Raw genomic sequence first — 7,554 nt, forward strand, 5'->3', positions numbered from 1 at the left:
GTATAACGGATAAGACTTTTTATTTTAAAAGTCTTTTTATAAAAATTTCATATTAATGTCTTATACATCTTATTTCTTTGTACCAAGCACCCCCTTATGAATAATATAAATAAGACCATTGTAAAAAAAATAAAACTAAATTAAAATAAAAAGTAAAATACAAAATAAAAGAGACAAAAAAGGTATTATTCTTATTTCCAGTTATAATACACAATTTAGCACTTATAAAATTTTATCAAATGATATTTTATAGCCTAAATAAATTCTTATTAGATTATTCTTCGTGTTAATATATAGAATATTTTCAAATTCTAATCGCTAAAATTAAAAAATAAATATAATTTTATATATTTTACTTTTTAGCTAACTTAAACACCTTATCAAATATGTTTGAATTGTTTTAACTAATTAAAAAATCAAAAGAAATGATAAATGAATCAAAATAATACTACTGGTGAATACAGTTTTAAGTACATTTTCGTCTACAAACTTCAATTTTTCTGTTTCAAAAAAAAAAAATCCTAACCAACAATTTCCTATTCTCTATCATCTATGAAGATTTGTGGTTATGGCGGCATCATCAAGTGGCGGATTAACCTTGAAGCTTCATTCTCTAGTAATTCTCAATATTTCCGATCATTTTACGCGAGTAAAATCTCAATTGCAACACCCTTCTTCCCTTTCGAATGGTGGTGAATCCTCGCCTCCGTCTAGGGTTTATGGCTGTATAATTGGTATTCAACAAGGAAGAACTGTTGAATATTTAAAAGTTTTGAACTTCTTTATGATTCTCTTACTAATTCTCTTGATCGTGGTTTTCTCGAGAAAAAACAAGAACTTTGTGAGTGCATATTTTTAGCAATCTAGAAATTTGATAAACCCTAGTATGATTTAACCTTGAATAAACTTAACCGAACATAGTTATGTGGGATCATAAATCATAAGAATGCGTGTTTTCATAATAGTAACTTTTTATAATTTTTTTGTTATGGACAACCAAAGATACTAGGTTCATTATAATACATTGAATTGCTTGAACAAAAGTGCATCGATTTTTAAAATGAGAGGATTTTGTGGATTTGAGTTGTTATGAATGATAATGGTAATATTTTTGTTACTTGATTTTGTGATTTGTGGGCAGACAAGAAGGTTTTCTCGAACTTTTATGTACTTGGATGGTATTCAACTGGAATTGACGCTCAAGAAACTGATATGTTTATACATAAAGCTGTGAGTTTTCTTGTTTGAATAATAGAGTGTAAGAAAGGATTTATATGTTGAGGTGAGATTTTGTTTGTATGGTAAGTATATTTGAGTAGCGTTAAGCCTAGCCCTTGATATTTTTTATTGCTAGAAATGTGGGGAAATGGAGGGTTGGAACATAGGAAGGTAAGGTATGCAGTGGAAATGGTGGCATTCCATTTTTTAGTTGAGGATACTTTTTCTATATTTGAAATGGTTTTGATTCAGGAAGAGGATCCCATAGTTTGGAATATAAGTGTTAAAAGTAGACCCGACAATTCGATATTTACCAACCCGACTATGGCTCCGCTTCAAAATAAATTTTTAATTATGTAAAAATCAATGTGGAAGCAAGAGAATACGTGACCTGAATTCGACTTGAAGACCCCAATGAACACCTCTAGTTTGGAACTTAGGTTTTGACAATGTTATTATTTGAAATGGTGATCATTAATCAAAGATTATAGAAGTTTTTAACTTTTGAAACAACCATAGGAAAATGGGGATTTAGTTTCTAAAACACAACCTTAATAGTGTTTCCTGGAGTATTGAATTGGCTTTTGTAATCTGGTGATGATAGTTAAGTTTCTAGTCCATAGGAAGAGGGAATGTACTGTAAATATTAGTACTCAAGTGTCAACATGCTGTAGTCTGAGAATATGAGTTTGTTGTTGTACTTGTTGATTTCTCAATTTTATTATTGTATCCTTGGAAGAGTTTGGGTAAAGCCAACATTGAACAGGGCTCTAATCAACAAACTTGGAGTTGTATGTTCAATTGGCTACTCCATAAATTGAGTGTTTTGATCGCCCAATAACCTTTTCTCTAACTATAAATTTTTACTCTGGTTCATGATCTTGTGTATTAAGAGTCGAGATTTTGAGACTGTTCTATCTTGTTCTCAAAGTTGGTCTGTTGAACTCTTATTTGGAATCTTGTATAAGACCTGTAAGTTCTGAGTAGAGCAATTTTGACAATAACAGCAAAGATTATGTAAATTGTGTGATGTTCCTTGTAATTATTATTTATTTAGAGTAGTATTATATGACATTATGATTTGTTCCAATGATTTTAGATTAGTTGATTTTATGTGAAAATATGCAATTTAAAGGAGACCTTTTACAAGATTCTTTGTTCAATTTGTTGTATATGTTTCAGAGTTTAAGAGATTTTAATTTTTGAGAAGGTTTGCAAGACTGTTCAACTGAAAAGCTTTACAATTTGTCTTTTTTGTTTCTTATTGTGCCCTTTTACTCGTAAAGCTTGTTTGGGATAGTTGATGCTTTTTCATGTTTTGGATTTGGTAATTGGACATTGACACTTAAAATAACTTCTGAGAGTTGGGCAAATCAGTGGACGGGTTTTTATAAATTACCTCATATCAAATGTGTGATTACTAATCAACTATGTGTTCAAACAAGCACACATTTTTTCTCTGAAGAGCATTGTTGTATGTCTATTTTCTCAGCTAGTAACTTATATTAATTGTGGTACAGCTGATGGATATCAATGAGAGTCCTGTTTATGTTCTACTCCATCGCACAAAAGGATCTTCCGGTGAGCATCTTTGAGAGTGGTATGCTTGTTTCTGACAACAATCTTCTCCGCATGCGTGAAGTCTTATGTGCTGATAAACTTGTGTTGTTAGTGTCATGTAAAGGACCTCAAGTTTGATGCATTCTTTCATTTATCTTTGTGATTTTATGATGATTTTTCCTTTATGTCTCTCTATTTTGTTAATAATATATTCATAGGACATCTTCTTTGTTTATCCCATGGTGTTTCTCTTAAACTTTATCGTATGTGTTGACATCTTGCAACATTATTATTTGTGAGCCTTTAATCTGCTTTGAAAGCATAAGGTTGTCAGGGGCTTACAATTCAATAGTATTAGTTCAGGGCTTCGGGCCTAGAGGGTTTATTTCTCTTTTCTTCACTCTTTTTTTTAGTGTTTTAGGATCATTATTTGTGTAGTTGAACCTCTTCTACATCCTTTTCCATCACACAACCGGCCACACCCTCCTCTCAATCCGATGGTCAGAGTATGGATGGATGTTTTAGGAAGTCTAGATGGTGGCGGTGTAACTGGTGTCAAAACTATAGTGAGATAGGAGATGTAGGCGAGAATTCTAGGAGACATTAATTAACGGGTAAAAATGTGGGTTGGGAACGATTACCCCACATGTTCATGGGAATATGTAATATATGTTCCCCATTATATTCTTCCTTTCATTCCTAACTGTCAAAAAACCCAGTTTCTTTCCTCTCCTAGTTCTCCAATCCATACGAGCCATAAGAATGAATTTTGTGCACTCTTTATGGGAAAATTATGACCCCATTTATGAGTAAATGCTTGAGGATAATTCCCTTTTGTTCGTAGTTTACAGGATTCAATTTTGGTGCAATTCTCCTGTGAGGTCTCTGTCATTTTGCTTTTCCTGTACCATCCATGTCAGATCATTTGATGCCTATTATTGAATGAAATCCATGGTTAACGATGTTACCTTGCTCTCTTCTTGTTCCTCATTTCTTTATCTGCAAAGTTGGCTTTTGAAATTGTTTGCATTTCCATCAATTTTCCTATAGTGGAAAAATTGTGTTCACTAAATGCCATTAAGCAGATTGTCTATGGGTTGGCTAGATGCTACACTGGAGGTCTTTAAATTGCTGATGAAATGAAATTTTGATTTTGTATTTTTATTGAGATACTTTGTAATTTGTATATCCATAGGTTATGGCCTCATGGGTGATATGAGGCTTCTTTCGCTGATGCTTACTTGGGAAATGAACTCTACTAATTTTGACTATAGTTATAGGGTTGGTTGCTTACATTTGACCTCAGTACGCTAGTGTATTGGCAAGAGCTTAATAGTCACTGTGCTTCTTGTTAGTACCCATGATACTCATAAAACTCTTGTAACCTGAGTTATTACTTTGTCCTGTCATTTTGGTTCCTCAGCAAGGACTGAACAAAATCATGTATCATATGCTTTCCAGTTTACAACTTTTGACAGAGCAATTAAGTTATCCCTCTCTAATTTACTGTTATCCATGTTATTGTAAAAATCTAGAATTACAAGTCATTGATGGTCTTCCTCAGCTAATTTTTGTTGGCTCGAGCTACACCATTGAGGTATTCTACTTCTATCTCCCTGCTTCCCTTCTCCCTGACCTGTACCCTGGTATCTCTGCGTATTTGTGCATTATCACCGAGTCTTTTTTGATATGTAATTTTATCCTTGATGACAGTAGAAGCAGAAACATTCTCAGTTGACCATGTTGCGCATCTTAAACCAGCTGATGGTAGTTCTCTTGGCACCCAATGTGAGATTGGCTACCTATTTTATTTTCACTATATTAGATGAAGCAAAAGGTTCTCTAATTTCAGCTTATCTCAAATTGTTTTTGTTATGCAGTGGCTGCAACTTTGGCTGGCATCCATAGTGCAATTAAGATGTTGAACACCCGAGTCAAAGTGCTGCTCCAGTATCTTCTTGCTGTGCGGAAAGCCAGAAAGGTAAATTTATTGGTTTATTCATTACCTCTAACCTTTTTCAAAGGGGTAGCTAGTGCTGCTGGCCGGTGTTCGTTATACCAACTGGTTTACTTGCTGCCTTGCTGGGCTGGTAGCAGCAGAACAGGGGTGGCAATTTGTGGCAGATAATAATACACTGGAACCATATTTGTTCATTGCACTATTGTGTGGGTGTGCTTCATACGTTCCTTATGTTGCTCCATGTATTCCGGCTTAGTTGCTAGCCTGATGAATAATGATATCGATTTTTTACCACTTAAGAGGCATTAGAATCGCGATAACCATGGTGTCATGATGGGGAAGTGAGAAGAGAGTCTTATTATCACTTAAATCAGTGTGGTTGATTATCTATGTTGGCTTTGATGTTCATTACAGGAGAAATTTATTGCGAAAATGCACTGCTGAGACAAGTTTCAAGTCTTTTAAGAAGATTACCTGCTGTGCAATCTTCAAAGTTTCAAGATGATTTTCTTATGATGAATGCTTTATAACAGATGTCTGCTAATTTATTTGAATGATTGAAGTCATTTACGCTGAAACACAATCATAAGTATCTTTTAGTCATCTATCAGATCCTTATTGTATTTAAAGAGTATTCTGAGTTTGCTGTCCTTACTTTTCACAGGAATACAATGACACCTTGCTGATTACTTATCTTGCTATGCTGATCAACTGCTCTAGGTGATATGGACATTCTGAATTAATTCTTCTCCTTTTGAACTGATCTTATCCCCTGACTTTTCTGTCTTTGAGATTTCTTACTTCAACAAAGGAAGCACGGGCCTCTTCAATTTTCATTGTCATATATTAGTGACCTTTTGATGTCTGAGCTAGTTTTTATCTTGACCTCCCTAGATCTGATGCGGGCCTATATAGTTTTCAATGGATTTATATCCTTCTTTTTGCCATCATTAAATTTATATATTTTTAGCATCTTTGAAGGACCGAACCCACATATTTGGCAAAAATACGGGGATGACTTGTGGCTAGGGGTGAAAGGCTTACATGCTTGGTCCCTTTGAATCTGGATGATCTTGGGATGATTGGAGTACATACATTTGCCTGGATGTTTACTCAGTAGCAACAAATGCTATTTGTAGAGAGATGCGAGATCTGGACCTGTGAAACTTGGTAGTACGACTGTAAAACGTCTAGATGTTAAACTAAGAAATGAATAAACCTTTCCAACTAAAGCAGTAGAGTTTATTTCTTATAGGTATTAGAGAATCGTCTCTGATAATTTTTGTTCTTCTCGTGGGAGATTCTTCTATATGTAGATTAATGATGTTTGTTTATTTTATGACAGTAATGGGATTGACATGGTTCAATATTCTCGTTCCATTTATGTCTTGATACTGCTCAAGGTTCGGCTTTACTTCAGGGTCTGATAGTAATACTTGCTTCTTCTATTGCAGTGCGATGAAATGAGCTTGTCGACAAAATCAACACTACGTATATATGACAGGCACAGTAGGAAGGGAGGACGAATGGGTTTGACATAAGCAGCATCATTTACCCTAGGCATCTTTATAGTTGGAAGCTTGGAGCACAGTTTATCCGAAGGGTATTTTTACGATCAGAAACTGAATAGGATCAGGACTCAGACATGATTCATATATGCGTTAATCAAAACTACATTTTTGTAGAAGCTAGTAAATGTTATCGGCTTTTATAGAGGCTCCTTAACAAGCAGTTTGTATGATGTTTAGGTCTCCATTTTAACCGACCCATACTGTTGCGGAGGCAAGGCATGGAATATATCGCTAATATGCTAAAGTACAGCTTACTAGGGAAATTTTCAATTGGATTTCTTCGGAATAAGCTGTGGAAATGGTGTATTGGTGTGTAAGCTTATATTCTGCTTCTCCCATTGTTTAGACCCTCATTTGTGTTTAAATTGCCGAATTTCTTTATCTCTTCGGATTTGTATACTACAAATAAAAAGCTCTCACATCAGTTTTATATATTATATTATAAAAAATTTCAAAAAGACAGAGAGAATAACACTTTAATAACTAGCAACAATTATTTGTGGTACGCTCTCAAAATCAGCAATCCAGTATCTCGCAAAAGGTAGGATTTTGGGGGAGTAGGTTAGTGGGCAAATCATGTTCGAGCCCCTTTCAAGCACTACAAGAAAACTTGTTTTTAGCAACAGAAAAAGTCGTTACTAAAAACCTGATTTCGTTGCTAAAAATGTTTTTTGCAACGAATTCCATTGTTGCGGGTACAGCCGTAGCTAAAGATTTTAGCAACGACTATGGTGGTTGCAAAAGGTATCTGTTTTTTGCAACGAGATCTATTGTTGTAAAAAAAATGTCGTTGCAATTCCTTCAAACGTTTTTAGCAACAAAAAAGCTCGTTGCCAAATTTCCTGCATTTTTAGCTACAACTATTTTCGTTGTTAAATTTCTATTTTTCACAACAATTTAAGTTGTTGCAATACATGATAGTCAATCTTTTGCAACGACTTTACTGTAGGGAAAACAATGAAGTAAAATTTTTTATTAATGTTTTTAGCAACAACTATTACCGTTGCAAAAAAACATATACATTTTTCGCAACAACTATTACTGTTGCAAAAAAACCTGACACATTTTTTGCAACAACTATTACCGTTGCAAAAAACATACACATTTTTTGCAACAACTTTTACCGTTGCAAAAAACATACACATTTTTCGCAACAACTATTTATCTTTTAAAACAACCTACAATAAACTAGACAATTAAAATAATAAATAATTTAAAACCAACTAAACTAATATCACCGATTAT

At 34.0% G+C, this 7,554-nt stretch overlaps 1 pseudogene; it reads left to right on the forward strand.

The window, feature by feature from the left end:
* Positions 1–382: 382 nt before the first annotated feature.
* LOC130814870 (COP9 signalosome complex subunit 6a-like) lies at positions 383–6,743 on the forward strand (annotated as a pseudogene).
* The last annotated feature ends 811 nt before the right edge of the window (positions 6,744–7,554 follow it).

This window comes from Amaranthus tricolor, chromosome 6, assembly GCF_026212465.1.
Source record: "Amaranthus tricolor cultivar Red isolate AtriRed21 chromosome 6, ASM2621246v1, whole genome shotgun sequence".
In the NCBI taxonomy this organism is placed as follows: Eukaryota; Viridiplantae; Streptophyta; class Magnoliopsida; order Caryophyllales; family Amaranthaceae; genus Amaranthus; species Amaranthus tricolor.